The following is a 16,461-nucleotide window of genomic DNA, read 5'->3' as shown; positions in this document are numbered from 1 at the left end:
GTTTCTTCTTCTACTGATTATCAATCGAATTGATTACTCGTGATTCATAATCACTTTTCAACCATCGGATCGGTCAATACTTCTAGTGTGTGTGACCCCATAGGTTCTATTCTGTCTGGTAGTAAGAAATATTGCGATCTTTATTACAATATTATTGAAAACTCCTTTCAATGGGTTGGAACAGTTCCAACTCAACTCATCAGAGTTTATCGATCATCAAGATATTCCCTGCGAGTCTCACCATCCACCAGTGACACCTAGCAGCATGTAGTGGCTACCCAGCAGAATGGAATGATAAACCTCTAGGTGCAGTTATCGTATGATATAGTTCTACTATCGTGGATCCCTACAGGACGGAGGTCATGGACAACTCGTCAAACCCCATCGTTTGTCATACGTCAAGATTTATTCGACTTAAGTTCGAGAGTGGAAAACTCTTTCTCCACTGTGCATACTGCCCCGGTCGATGTCTTATGAACTCAGTCTTATAAATCACATAGGATCTCTCTTTATCTATCAAGGTCGATAGATTTCATATAGGTGCATACCCTACTCCTACAGTGAACCTGCTGCAGCCAATCTACACTGCATGGACCCATATGTCTAGAGATCATGCATATGTGCAGTCAAACTACAATAACCTCACTGTGAGTAGCCGAAGCACCGCAGGTCAAAGGACCAGTCACACTACTGCAATATCAAGCAAGTCAATGACGAGTGGATAGACATCCAAGTGACTTCTTATCTTGATCATGCTCAGTACCCTCGTTCTCTAATAAGCACCTGCACTATTACTTCAGTGTCGCCACACCGTGGACTCGAGTCTCATCCATCCACAAGAAAAGCAATGTGTGCACTAATCTCATCGGATCGATCACCGTCCTCATGATGATCCATTGATCAGGAGCATTTAGAAATTAATCATACATGGCTCAAATTCTCAACTCTTAAGAATATGCATCATCATCTTATTAATTCCTTGGACGATTCATAGACACATAAACAATATGAATGAAAAAGATGTCTTTTATTTATTCAATAATGTCAAGTACAAAACTATGTTCCAGAATTAATAATGTGTCAGCTATATTGGCTTCTAGGGTATATATCTAACAATCTTCCACTTGCACTAATGCCAATCAGTCATATATCTAAGTCCCATCTTTTCAAGGTGGGCTTCAGTCTTCTGCTGACTTAGCTGCTTAGTGAACGGGTCTGCCACATTATCCGCGGTGTCTACTCTCTGCACCTCGACATATTTCTTCTCAACATAGTCGCATATGAGTTGAAAGCGCCGCTCTATATGCTTGAACTTCTGATGAGACCTTGGCTCCTTAGCAAGAGCTATGGCGCCATTATTATCGCAGTAGAGTGTTATGGCATCTGATGATATTACATCCAATTCCGCAATAAATTTCTTGAACCAGAAGCCTTCCTTAGTAGCTTCAGAGGCAGCGATATATTCAGCTTCCATAGTAGAATCACCAATGATCGGTTGTTTAGAACTTTTTCAATTGACCGTACCACCATTACACAAGAACACATATCCAGATGTTGACTTTCTATCATCGATATCAGTCATGAAGTCTGAATCTGTGTACCTTTCTACCTTTAACTCTGATGCTCCTCCAAAGACCAAGAATAAATCTTTAGTTCTTCTTAAGTACTTAAGAATATTCTTCACAGCTGTCCAGTGCTCTTCTCCTGGATTCGACTGATATCTGCTAGTGACACTCACAGCAAGAGCTATATCAGGTCGTGTACACAGCATGGTATACATGAGGCTCCCTATTGCCGATGCATAAGGGATCTTGCTCATGCGTTGAATCTCTTCAGATGTGTTGGGGCACAACTTCTTGGAGAGACGAATTCCATGCCTAAGGGGTAAGAGACCCCTTTTGGAGTTTTCCATGCTGAACCTTTTTAGCACTTCCTCTATGTACATTTTCTGTGATAGGCCAAGCATCCTTTTGGATCTATCTCTATAGACCTTTATCCCCAAAATATAGGATGCTTTTCTAAGGTCTTTCATGGAGAACTCTTTTGACAACCAGACCTTAACCGAGGTTAGCATGAGAATATCATTCCCTATCAGGAGGATGTCGTCCACGTACAGTACGAGAAATACGATAGCACTCCCACCAACTTTCTTGTAAACATACGGTTTCTCTTCATTTTTGATGAAATCAAACATTTTGATTGTATCATTGAAACGAGTGTTCCAACTTCGAGATGCTTACTTTAGTTCATAAATGGACCTTTGTAGCTTGCAGACCTTATGATCTCCATCACTGTAAGTGAAACCCAAAGGCTGCTCGATATAGATATCTTCATCAAGATATTCATTCAGAAAAGCAGTTTTCACATCCATCTGCCAAATTTCATAATCATGAAATGCTGCAATGGCAAGTAATGTTCGGATGGATCTCAGCATGGCTATAGGTAAAAAGGTCTCCTGATAGTCAATGCCTTCGTGCTGACTATACCCTTTCGCTACTAGCCTTGCCTTATAGGTCTCTACCTTTCCATCCAAACCTATCTTCCTTTTGTAGATCCATTTGCATCCAATAGGTATAATACCTCCGGTGGATCCACTAAGATCCAGACTTGGTTGGAATGCATGGAGTCTAACTCTGACTTCATAGCTTTTAACCATTTCTCGGAATCGATATCTGATATCGCCTCGTTGTAGATTTTGGGATCCTATATGTGTTCCCTATCTCCCATGAGGAACATTTCCTTAGTATCCTCTTCAAGTATACCTAAGTATCTATCAGGAGTGTTGCCCAGATAGACAACCCAAGAGGGGGGGTGAATTAGGTTTTAAAATAATCTTACAATTTAAAACGATGTGGATGACTAATTAAAGCTATTGCAAGTTGTTCGATTAATTGCTATGTATTGTGAGTGATATGAGAGTAAGAGAAAGAGAGACAATCAATCACAAACACCAAGTTTTATAGTGGTTCGGAGCTAACCCTTGCTCCTACGTCCACTCTCCAAGTCTCACTTGGGAATTCACTATAACCCCTTGGATTACAACCGGTTGTTTTCCAAGCTCACAACCAAACTTGTTGTTTTACGAGCTCACAACGAACTCGGTCGATTTTCCCAGGCTCACCGACTAGAACCAACCCCGATTATTTTTCCGGGATCACAATCGAACCCTTACACGTTGGTTTTACACTCGGCTCACCAACCAACCTCTATACCCTTGATTCAATCCCCCGATTGAACCAAGCAAAGACAATGTGTAGATGAAAAGAACAAACAGAAAAATACAGCTTCTCAAAAGCAGATAAATGGCAATATGAACAATAACGAAGTTAAGAGCCCTCAAACGCTTTTAAGTTGGAGAAGAGGAAGGGCTTCTTGAACTTCGGATCTCCTCTTGAATGTGTAGTCGACTTGAATGCAGGAGGAGGCTCTTTCAATGTTGGGAAGAAGTAGGTGGATGCAGTTAATGCTGCTCTTCCCTCTTTTTCGTTGAAGAACAAGTTGCAGAGATTGAAAGCTTGATTACTTGGAGTGGAATGGTTGTTCTCTTCTTTGCTATAGTCCTCTGTGGCTATTTAAACCAACCCCCACGGAAACTAGCCGTTAGAGAGCTTTTTCTGCCCGTTCTGCACACTCTGTACACCCTGACAATGTGTCCGTTGGTGGGTTGGAGTCGACTCGCGCGATCAGGAGTCGACTCGGCTGTAGCGGGAGTCGACTCATGCTTTTCTGGAGTCGACTCGGCAACTGTTTCGGATTTGAATTAAAGTAGCCTCTTAGACTGGGAGTCGACTCGTCTTGACCTGGAGTCGACTCGCCAACTTCTGAAGCTGACTTGGCTTTCTCGGAGTCGGCTCATCCCATGAAATCCGTGGATCTATTTTTGAATTTGGTCCACTCGAGTCGACTCGACAATCCTGGGAGTCGACTCGGCGCTCAGAGCCCGAACTCCCTATCTTCTATCTTTTGCCTCGTCCAGTCTTGGAGTCGACTCGGCTCTCAGTTTCCGAAACACTGTCTTCTGTCTTTTTGATGTAGAGCTGCCTTGGAGTCGACTCTAGCTGTCTGGGAGTCGACTCGAATCTCAGAGACAGTAAATTGGTCTTCTGTCTTCTTTGTGGTCGCGGAGTCTCGGAGTCGACTCGCGTATTGCGGGAGTCGACTCGAATCTCAGAGTTCGAAAAACGTTCTCTGACTTTTTTCTTGTGTTCCTCTGAGAGTCGACTCTCACTTTCTTTGAAGTCGACTTGCCAACCATCGGAGTCGACTTGCGTTCCACTGGAGTCAACTCGAATCTCAGACCCGAAAACTGCTCTCTGACTTTTCTGCCTGTGGCTCCTTGGAGTCGACTCTTGCTACCCTGGAGTCGACTCGGTGAACATCGGAGTCGACTCGCGCACTTCAGGAGTCGACTCGCTGACAGGTTTTGAGTTGATGCTTTCTGTTCGTCTGTCTGTTCTAAGTCGGAGTCGACTCGTACTTATCCGGAGTCGACTCGAGCCCGTGCCAGTGAACTTGATACGCTTGGAGTCGACTCGTGATACTCTGGAGTCGACTCGAGTCTCAGACTTTGGTTCAGGCTGACTTCTTAACTTATCCAAAATATTATGAACTAAGTCTAGAGACACTTAGACAAGATTTTCACTGAAACACTTAATTGAATTCATTAGTAAACAAGAGATATACTCAAATGCTTTGAGCTCATCAAAATCAAATAGGGTTTTAATCAATCACTCCACAATCTCCCCCTTTTTGATGATGACAAAATATTGAGTATATGTAAAGTGAATTGCTCAATAAACAATGAAATAAAATCCATAATTGAATTCAAATGTCTGGTAATTCAATTTATCCAAGCTTGAAAGGAGTGAAACAATAAATTTCGGAGTTAAAGCTCCCCCTTTCATTTGGAATTATATAAGCCTTCATATTATACAATCAATTGTTTGGCTTATATATCTTTAATGATTTAGCTTGATTAATATTCAGATTCTCCCCCTCATCATATGCATTCTACTATGTTTTGATTCTCTGAATTTCCTTTTAATGCTTTGAAGTTTTTGAACTGAATTTTTTGTTTTTAGAGGGAAAATCTGTCAATTTGTTCTTGAGTAGGATTCAGCTAATCTCCGAATATCCCTTGAATAGATTCTGGAGATTACTCCATTAGGAGCCCCAAAAGAGAGATAATGAGCCTCGAGGTACCAAATCCACTTAGAACAAATTTTGTGTGTTTTAACAGTTTTTTTTTGATTTTCATTGATTCCTTTTACATATTTTATACATATTTCTCTCCCTTTTTGTCATCGTATCAAAAAGAAGGTAAGCACACACAATCAATGGCACAACCAATCAATCATCAAATGGCACAGAATTGAAGAAAATATGGCTACTCATTGTATTGATTTGCATGTAAATACATTTGAGAGTACAAAAAATAAGGCAAAACAATACAGTCAAAACAAAACACAAAAAGTAGCTATGGTCTCCTCGAGGATGTAGCTCCTCCTCTCGAAGATGTATCTCCTCCTCTCGAAGACGTGGCTCCTCCTCTCGAGGATGTAGCTCCTCCTCTCAATCTGCTCTGCTCCATGAGGAGGGTGACTGCATCTGTAACATGCCCGAGCTGAGTGATAATGGACGAAGTGGCTCTGCTATGTGTAGTAGAGAGCTCAGTCACCGACGTCTGAAGTGCGTCCAGCTTGTCGATGAGCACATTCGACAAGCGCTCGGCCCCCTCGGTAGTGGTGTGCATGTCACGACCGATGTCCTCCCTCATCTGTCGAGTGGTGCTCGTGACCTCACTCATGCTATGAAACTGGGCCTGGAGCAAAGTCCTCATGTTGTAGATCTTTTCCCGCACATGAGCCGTCATGTCAGTCACGGCCGTCAGGGAAGGGACCAACGCTGAAGATGGAGCGGGAGAGGGAGCAGGCACCGAACCTCGGAGCTCCCGAAGCAACTCATCCCTCAGATCTCGGACTATCTCCTGCCGCAGCTCCCAGAGCTGCTCAGGAGCGATGCGGACCTCCATGGATGGTGGAGCCGAGGAGGAGGGTCCGGCGGAGGTGGTAGGAGCAGAAGTGGATGGAAAGTCCGGTAAGTCAGGATAGTCAGAATCTGGCTCAGGACTAGGGGAGTGTCTGGTGGTCTGTGTGGTGATGGAGGACTTCCTAACCCATGTCCCCTCTATCTTCCGAAACCCCATCCTGTGTAGGGTCCCTGCACGCGTGCGATCAGTCCATCGCAATGCGCGAAAGGGTTCCCCCTCAGGGATAGAAATCTCGTACTCTCTAAATAACAAGGTGAAGACCATACCGTAGGGCAAAGTGAGCCTAGGTCTGTCTAGTGGCTCACACATGTATCGATATATGAGTTTGGGGAAGTTGATTGGGGTGTCATGAAGCATGTAGAACATGAGAGCTAGGTCTCTCTCAGATACAAAGTCAAATCTCCCGGTCTTAGGGAAGATGGACCTAGACAATATACTTAGGAGGATCCGCATCTCAATCGGAAGTGAGCTAGCGGATACCTCGTCTAAGGGTGACTGGGGTGGATGCCCTAGAACGGCTGTAAGGGCCTCAACCCTGTCCTCGGGATGTGTGGGAGCCACCCCTACTAGTGGAAGGTGGAGGATGTGGGCAATAAGATCCTCCGTAATGAACAGAGGGACACCGGCTACCGTGCCCTCGATACCCCCATCTCCCCGATGGACGGTACCGTAAAACTCTCTAATGAGCCCTGGATATGTGGGGAGATCTAAGGTGAGGAAGTACTCTAAGCCCTGGGCCCTAAGTCTATCACTTATAGTGAACCCTTCCCGGGAGAGATAGTCGAGGTCGACATATCTCCCGGTGGTGACGGCCTTCCCGGCTAATGGCCTCGCGGGAACCGCCCTTGGCGGGGAACGAGCCGGAGGTTGTGGCCTCGCGGGATCGTGCCGAGCCTTGGAGCGCCTCTCGGGACCGGCCTCGGGTCGGGACCTCTTCCGGACTACGGTTTTACGCGGCATAATGACCTAGAACGGGATGAAAACCTAAAGGATGGTGAAAGGTCGACGGAGAAGGCTTGGGAACGACCGGGGACGACCTAGGAAGGGAGGAAAACCCTAAGGGACGGTGGAAAATCGACGGGAAAAGGCCTTTGGGACGACCGGGGACGACCTAGGAGTCGGCTCTAGGGCTTGTGAACAGTGGCGGCTGAGAAAGAAGTGTTTTCGAAACGACAAAGTTAGGGTTAAAAAGTCGGATCCCGACTGCGAGTCGACTCCACTGAGTCGCGAGTCGACTCGACCTCGAGTCGACTCCAGAATATGCGCGAGTCGACTCTCCTTATGCGCCTGTAGACCTCGAGTCGACTCCCGACTATATGAGAGTCGACTCCCCCTCTGCTGCCATCTTTGCGAGTCGACTCCCGCAAATGCGCGAGTCGACTCCCCCTTAGGAGCCGACTCTGAAACTTACTCGAGTCGTCTCTAACTTTGGCACGCACCTAAAAATCATGTTATGTTCGTGCCGAATGAGGAAAAATCACTAAATTATGATCTGATTTGATGATCATTGAAAAGAAACTCTATTTTAACCACAATCTAATCATCAAAATCAACGAATCTAGTGGAAACTACCACTAGGATGGATCAATCACTCCTAATCCCCTCCTAAGCACACTAAACCTCTCTTCACTTAGGGGTTTTGTAAAAATGTCTGCTAATTGATCATCAGTACAAACAAATTGTAGTGTCACATCACCATTCAGTACATGATCTCTTATGAAGTGATGTCTTATCTCAATGTGTTTAGTTCTTGAATGCTGAATTGGATTTTTAGTTAGATTAATGGCACTTGTATTATCACAGTTAATAGATATTTTATCTTGTTTAATGCCATAATCTTCTAATTGTTGTTTGATCCACAAGATTTGAGCACAACAACTCCCGGCTGCAACATATTCAGCTTCAGCAGTAGATAATGCAACCGAGTTTTGTTTCTTGCTAAACCATGAGATTAGGTTTTCTCCTAGAAATTGACAAGACCCGCTGGTACTTTTTCTATCAAGCTTACATCCAGCGAAGTCTGAATCTGTGTATCCTATTAAGTTTAGGCTAGATTCTTTAGAGTACCATAACCCTATATTCTTAGTTCCTATTAAGTATTTAAAAATTCTCTTAACTGCAACTAGATGTGATTCCTTAGGATTAGCCTGATATCTAGCACACATGCAGACACTAAACATAATATCAGGTCTACTTGCAGTAAGATACAATAAAGATCCTATCATACCTCTATACAGTTTCTGATCTACAGATTTACCTGATTCATCTTGGTCTAATTTGCATGATGAGCTCATGGGGGTGCTGATTGACTTGTTTCCCTCCATATCAAACTTCTTGAGCATCTCCTTGATATATTTGGCTTGATTGATGAAGATGCCTCCTTCAGACTGTTTGATTTGAAGCCCGAGGAAGTAGTTCAGCTCTCCCATCATGCTCATCTCAAATTCACTCTGCATCAAATCAGCAAATTCTTCGCAGAGGCGATTGTTAGTAGCACCGAAAATGATATCATCAACATAAATCTGTGCTAGTAGCATATCTTGGTTTTTCTTTTTCAGAAATAGTGTTGTATCTACATTACCCCTAGAGAACTCATGTTCTAGTAGGAATTTGCTAAGCCTCTCATACCATGCTCTAGGTGCTTGTTTTAAACCATAAAGTGCTTTGTTCAGTTTATATACATGATTAGGGTATTGATGATTTTCAAAACCAGGAGGTTGTTCTACATATACCTCCTCATTTATATACCCATTTAAAAATGCACTTTTTACATCCATTTGAAATAGTTTGAAATCCTTAGAGCATGCATATGCTAATAATAATCTAATAGCCTCAAGTCTAGCTACAGGAGCAAAGGTTTCATCAAAATCTATACCTTCTTCTTGATTATAACCCTTTGCTACTAGTCTAGCCTTATTCCTTATAACAATTCCATTTTCATCAAGTTTATTTTTATAAATCCATTTAGTACCTATAATCGGATATTCAGAAGGTCTCTCTACTAGATTCCATACCTTGTTTCTAGTAAATTGGTTTAATTCTTCTTGCATTGCATTTATCCAATTTACATCATTTTCGGCTTCTTCTATATGTTTGGGCTCAAAGTGTGAGACGAAAGCTAGATGGTTATTTAAATTCCTAAGAGATGCTCTAGTCCTAACCGGTTGAGATGGATCATCTAGAATTAGTTCCTTAGGATGCCCGTGAGCATACCTCCAAGCTTTAGTTAGCCCATGATTCACAATAGCCTCTTGGCTTGATGATGCTCCTTCAATCAATTTTTGATTATCATCTTGTAATGTCATCTCATCTATCTTTTCTTCAAGAATTTCAGCATCATCATCAAAGTTAACTTTCTTACTAGAGGAGATGTCACTAGAATCATCAAATACAACATGTATAGATTCTTCTATAACTAAGGTTCTTTTATTAAAGACTCTATAGGCTTTACTAGTTGTAGAGTAACCTAAGAATATTCCCTCATCAGATTTAGAGTCAAATTTACCTAGATTATCTTTCCCATTATTATGAACAAAACACCTACATCCAAAAACATGAAAGTAATTAACTTTTGGTTTTCTGTTTTTCCAAAGTTCATAAGGTGTTTTCTTTATGATGGGTCTCAATAGAACTCTATTTAATATATGACAAGAAGTATTAATGGCTTCTCCCCAAAAGTACTTAGGGAGGTTACTTTCACATAACATAGTTCTAGCCATTTCCTTTAGAGTTCTATTTTTCCTCTCCACAACTCCATTTTGTTGTGGTGTCCTAGGTGCAGAAAAATTATGGGTTATCCCCTTTTTACTACAAAACTCATCAAATGACTGATTTTCGAATTCGGTACCATGGTCACTTCTAATGGCTATTACTGAAGTATCTCTAGCATTGGTTGCTTCCTTATGAAACTTTTTAAATACTGAAAAAGCTTGATCTTTATGTGCTAAGAACATAACCCAAGTGTATCTAGAATAGTCATCTACAATAACTAGACCATATTTATTTCCACCTAGGCTAGTGGTTCTAGTTGGTCCGAATAGGTCCATGTGTAATAATTCTAGAGGTCTAGATGTAGAGACACATTTTATGGATTTAAATGAGTTTCTAGATTGTTTGCCAAATTGACATGCTTCACATATTTTGTTCTTCTCAAATTTTAATTTTGGCAAACCTATCACGGAATCTCTTTTAACTAGTTTAGTTATTGTGTCCATGCTTGCATGACCTAACTTACGGTGCCATAACTAGCTAGCATCATTATCCTTAGTTTCATTAACAACTAGACATTGGTTATGTTTGGCAAGATCTTCAAGGTCTACAACATACACATTCCCACGTCTAATTCCTTTAAAAACTAAACTATTGTCATTAGGGTTAATGCATAGTGATGGTTTAAACATAACATCATACCCTTTATCACATAATTGACTAATGCTTAATAAGTTATGCTTAAGACCATCAACATATCTAACATTATCAATAAAAGTAGAAGGGGTAATTTGAACTTTACCAATACCAATGATGTGACCTTGGTTGTTGTCTCCAAAAGTCACAGCTCCTCCCTTCTTAGCTTCAAGGGTGAAAAATTGATCCTTGTCACCCGTCATGTGTCTTGAGCAGCCACTATCCAAATACCAGCAGTTTTTGTTGACCTTGGCTGCAAGACACTCCTACACAAGCAAATCATATCATCTTAGGTACCCAAGTTTTCTTGGGTCCTTCATGGTTAGTCAAGTTGGTTCCTTTTGGAGCCCATACCCTTTTAATTTTCCTTTTTATTTTACCTTTTCTAAAATTACACACATTTGCTTTATGACCTATAGTTCCACAACAAAAGCAGGTTATTTTCTTAGTTTTACTTTCCCCAGCTTTAACAAAAAAGTTACTAAGAAGTTTTTGTTTATTTCTTGGTTTATATCCTAAACCCGCTTTATTAAATACTGCTCGTTGACTATTTAGTATCATATTTAACTTTTCAGAACTATATGTAAATTTTTCAACCAAAGGTTTGTATTTGTTAAGTTCTTTAGTTAGTGTTTGATTTTCTGCTTTTAGATCATTTAGTTCTTTTGTGAGATCCTTGTTTAAGATTTGTTTATGGTTTTTAACTTCTGAAAATTCCTTAGTTAGTTCTTCGTTATCTTTACTTAAGGTGTTAGTTTTCTTAATTAAGAGTTGGTTGCTTGTCTTAAGTTCTAGATTTTCTATGGTGATACAGTCCTTATCCTTAACTAGTTTATCGCATTTAAGTATGTATGATTGTTTAGCTATTTTTAGTTCTTTATTCTTAAGATTTATGGCCTTATATTCTATCATTAATTCATTAAATGCATCATAAAGTTCATCAAAAGAAAAATCGAGATGTGATTCAGATGTTACCTCATTTTCATTGGCCATGAAGCACAAATTGGCCTTTTCTTCTTGTTCTTCATCCGATGATGAAGATGATGCATCGGAGTCCGATAAGGTGGTGACGAGGGCTTTCTTCTTCTTGTACTTGTTGCCCTTCTTTAGTAAGGGACACTCAGCTCTGATGTGTCCCGGTTTTTTACACTCATAGCAGCCAATCCCCTCATTTTTCCTTTCCTTACCTTTGTCCTTGCGGTAGAAATTTGAGGGGCCTCTCCTTTGATGATAGGACTTCTTGTGGTTGATGAATTTTCTGAATTTGCGCACAAGAAGAGCCTCACCATCATCTTCCTCATGTTCTTCTTCTTCACTGCTGCTACTGCAAGACAAGTCCTTGTTAGATGAAGTAGATTTAAGAGCTATTACCTTTTTCTTATGGGAGGACTCTTCCTCGTTGTGTTGCTTCATGGTTAGCTCGTGCGTCATTAGGGATCCAAGAAGCTCCTCAAGTGGTAACTTGTTCAAGTCCTTGGCTTCTTGGATTGCCGTCACTTTAGCTTCCCATGACCTTGGTAGACAACGAAGGATTTTCCTGACAAGCTCACTGTTAGTATAGTTCTTGCCAAGGCTTTTTAGGCCATTGACAATGTCAGTAAACCTAGTGAACATGCATGTGATTGTTTCATTAGAATCCATTTTAAATAGTTCATACTTATGAACCAAAATATTTATTTTGGATTCTTTGACTTGATTCGTGCCCTCATGGGTCACTTCAAGTCTGTCCCAAATCTCTTTTGCAGAATTGCAAGTTGAGACCCTATTGAATTCATTTCTATCTAAGGCACAATAAAGCACATTCATAGCTTTAGAGTTTAGTTGTGCCTTTCTCATGTCATGTTCATCCCAATCCTTTTCTAGTTTGGGTACCGTGACACCCTCTACATATATGGATGGGATGTATGGCCCATTTACTACAATGGTCCACATCTCATAGTCTTGGGCTTGGATAAATATTCTCATCCTAGCCTTCCAATATGAGTAGTCGGATCCATTAAAGAATGGGGGTCTTTGGGTGGACTGACCCTCAATGTGGGAAGATCCAAATGGGGTTGTCATTTCGATCTTTTACTCTTGGGTGGAAGAGTTTAGGCTCTGATACCACTTGTTGCCCAGATAGACAACCCAAGAGGGGGGGTGAATTGGGTTTTAAAATAATCTTACAATTTAAAATGATGTGGATGACTAATTAAAGCTATTGCAAGTTGTTCGATTAATTGCTATGTGCTGTGAGTGATATGAGAGTAAGAGAAAGAGAGACAATCAATCACAAACACCAAGTTTTATAGTGGTTCGGAGCTAACCCTTGCTCCTACGTCCACTCCCCAAGTCTCACTTGGGAATTCACTATAACCCCTTGGATTACAGCCGGTTGTTTTCCAAGCTCACAACCAAACTTGTTATTTTACGAGCTCACAACGAACTCGGTCGGTTTTTCCAGGCTCACCGACTAGAACCAACCCCGATTGTTTTCCCGGGATCACAATCGAACCCTTACACGTTGGTTTTACACTCGGCTCACCAACCAACCTCTATACCCTTGATTCAATCCCCCGATTGAACCAAGCAAAGACAATGTGTAGATGAAAAGAACAAACAGAAAAATACAACTTCTCAAAAGCAGATAAATGGCAATATGAACAATAACGAAGTTAAGAGCCCTCAAACGCTTTTAAGTTGGAGAAGAGGAAGGGCTTCTTGAACTTCGGGTCTCCTCTTGAATGTGTAGTCGACTTGAATGCAGGAGGAGGCTCTTTCAATGTTGGGAAGAAGTAGGTGGATGCAGTTAATGCTGCTCTTCCCTCTTTTTCATTGAAGAACAAGTTGCAGAGATTGAAAGCTTGATTACTTGGAGTGGAATGGTTGTTCTCTTCTTTGCTACAGTCCTCTGTGGCTATTTAAACCAACCCCCACAGAAACTAGCCGTTAGAGAGCTTTTTCTGCCCGTTCTGCACACTCTGTACACCCTGACAATGTGTCCGTTGGTGGGTTGGAGTCGACTCGCGCGATCAGGAGTCGACTCGGCTGTAGCGGGAGTCGACTCATGCTTTTCTGGAGTCGACTCGGCAACTGTTTCGGATTTGAATTAAAGTAGCCTCTTAGACTGGGAGTCGACTCGTCTTGACCTGGAGTCGACTCGCCAACTTCTGGAGCTGACTTGGCTTTCTCGGAGTCGGCTCATCCCATGGAGTCCGTGGATCTATTTTTGAATTTGGTCCACTCGAGTCGACTCGACAATCCTGGGAGTCGACTCGGCGCTCAGAGCCCGAACTCCCTATCTTCTGTCTTTTGCCTCGTCCAGTCTTGGAGTCGACTCGAACTTCCCCGGAGTCGACTCGGCTCTCAGTTTCCGAAACACTGTCTTCTGTCTTTTTGATGTAGAGCTGCCTTGGAGTCGACTCTAGCTGTCTGGGAGTCGACTCGAATCTCAGAGACAGTAAATTGGTCTTCTGTCTTCTTTGTGGTCGCGGAGTCTCGGAGTCGACTCGCGTATTGCGGGAGTCGACTCGAATCTCAGAGTTCGAAAAACGTTCTCTGACTTTTTCCTTGTGTTCCTCTGAGAGTCGACTCTCACTTTCTTTGAAGTCGACTTGCCAACCATCGGAGTCGACTCGCGTTCCACTGGAGTCGACTCGAATCTCAGACCCGAAAACTGCTCTCTGACTTTTCTGCCTGTGGCTCCTTGGAGTCGACTCTTGCTACCCTGGAGTCGACTCGGTGAACATCGGAGTCGACTCGCGCACTTCAGGAGTCGACTCGCTGACAGGTTTTGAGTTGATGCTTTCTGTTCGTCTGTCTGTTCTAAGTCGGAGTCGACTCCTACTTATCCGGAGTCGACTCGAGCCCGTGCCAGTGAACTTGATACGCTTGGAGTCGACTCGTGATACTCTGGAGTCGACTCGAGTCTCAGACTTTGGTTCAGGCTGACTTCTTAACTTATCCAAAATATTATGAACTAAGTCTAGAGACACTTAGATAAGATTTTCACTGAAACACTTAATTGAATTCATTAGTAAACAAGAGATATACTCAAATGCTTTGAGCTCATCAAAATCAAATAGGGTTTTAATCAATCACTCCACAAGGAGGATGGGAGACCCTACTAGATCTGCGAGGTGGAGGAACAACGTGTACTGGCTCTGTATGAACGGGTTCTATAGGATCCTTGACTCGTTGCTTTTCAGAGACTTTCTCTTCAAGCTCAATTTTTCTCCCACTGCCACTATCAAGGATAAACTATTTTTCCAAGAAGATGGCATATCGGCTCACAAACACATTGTGATCCTCTGAGACATAAAAATTATATCCTAATGACTCTTTAGGATATCCTATAAAATGAGCACCTATGGTCCTAGCCTCTAGCTTATCCGCCTGTAGTCGCTTGATATAGGCCGGACATCCCCAAATCTTTAGATGACCAAGACTTGGTTTCTTACCATGCCATATCTCATACGGTGTGGTAGGAACGGATTTAGAGGGAACTCTATTCAGTAGATACATTGCGGTAAGTAAGGCATCTCCCCAAAGAAACATAGGTAAATCAGTGAAGCTCATCATGGACCGGACCATATCTAATAGAGTCCGATTTCTTCTCTCTGACACCCCGTTGAGTTGAGGTGTACCCGAAGGAGTCCATTGTGAGACTATGCTATTCTCCTTGAGATAGTCCCGGAATTTTTCACTAAGGTATTCTCCTCCTCGATCTGATCAAATAACCTTAAGAGATTTTCCAGTTTATTTTTCTACTTCATTTCTGAACTCTTTGAACTTTTCAAAAGATTCAGATTTGTGTCTCATAAGATACACATACCCATACCGTGAATAATCATCGGTAAAGGTAATGAAGTATGAATAACGACTCTTGGCTAGCACATCGAATGGGCCACACACATCTGTACGTACCAGGGTAAGTATTTCAGTGGTTCTCTCCCCATGTCCTACAAAGGGCAATCTAGCCATTTTTCCTTGAAGACAGGACTCGCAAACTGGATATGACTCGGAAGTCAATGAGCCGAGAAGCCCATCTTTATCCATTTTGTTCATTCTGTCCTCTCCAATATGACCAAGCCTGAGGTGCCACAAATACTTTTGGTTTATCTCATCCTTGGATCTCCTGGATCCTTTGGCACTCACTTCTTGCTCAGACACATTTACAGATACATCCATATGCAAATGATAAAGACTGTCAATCATAAAACCATGTGCGACTATTTTATTTCTCAAATAAATAGAACAGCAGTCTTTGTCAAATATAAAAACATGACCTTTCTGTATTAGACATGAAATAGAAATCAAATTTCTGCTAGCAGCAGGTACATAATAACAGTCTCTAAGTAATAAACTAAAACCAGATGGTAGTCGTAGAGGGTAGGTGCCCACAGCCACAGCAGCAACTTTTGCTCCATTGCCAATCCAGAGGGTTACCGCACCTTCCGCTAGCCTTTCTACTTTTCTTTAGACCCTGCATAGTAATGCACAAGTGAGCACTAGAACCAGAATCTATAACCCAACTAGAAGTAGAGGAAACCGTAAGGTTAGTTTCTATTACGAGCAAGTCTAACATACCTTCTGAAGGTGTGTCTGCCTCCTTGTTCTTCAGGCTCTCCAGGTATGAAGGACAGTTCCTCTTCCAGTGGCCATCGATATTGCAGTGGAAACATTTTCCTTTGTCATTAGCCTTTTTCTTTTGAACTTCCTTCTTTGGCTTCTTATCTTTCTTCTGCTTCTTCGCAGACTTCTTTTTCTTCCAAGTAGACTTTCTCTTGGAACCAGAAGTCAACTCAGCAGCAAGGACATTGCCCCTTGAACCTTTCAAGGCTCCCTCAGCTGTTACCAACATGTTTAACAGTTCAGTCTTAGTGCATTTAATCTTATTCATGTGATAGTTTACTATAAACTATTCAAATAAATCAGAAAGGGATTGCAGGATCAGATCTACCTGCAATTCCTTGTGCATGTTCATACCGAGCTTCTCAAGCTCCTCTAGGTCCTTGATCATAGTCAGA

Source organism: Phoenix dactylifera, unplaced genomic scaffold (assembly GCF_009389715.1).
Source record: "Phoenix dactylifera cultivar Barhee BC4 unplaced genomic scaffold, palm_55x_up_171113_PBpolish2nd_filt_p 000120F, whole genome shotgun sequence".
NCBI lineage: Eukaryota > Viridiplantae > Streptophyta > Magnoliopsida > Arecales > Arecaceae > Phoenix > Phoenix dactylifera.
This window is presented reverse-complemented; position numbering follows the sequence as displayed.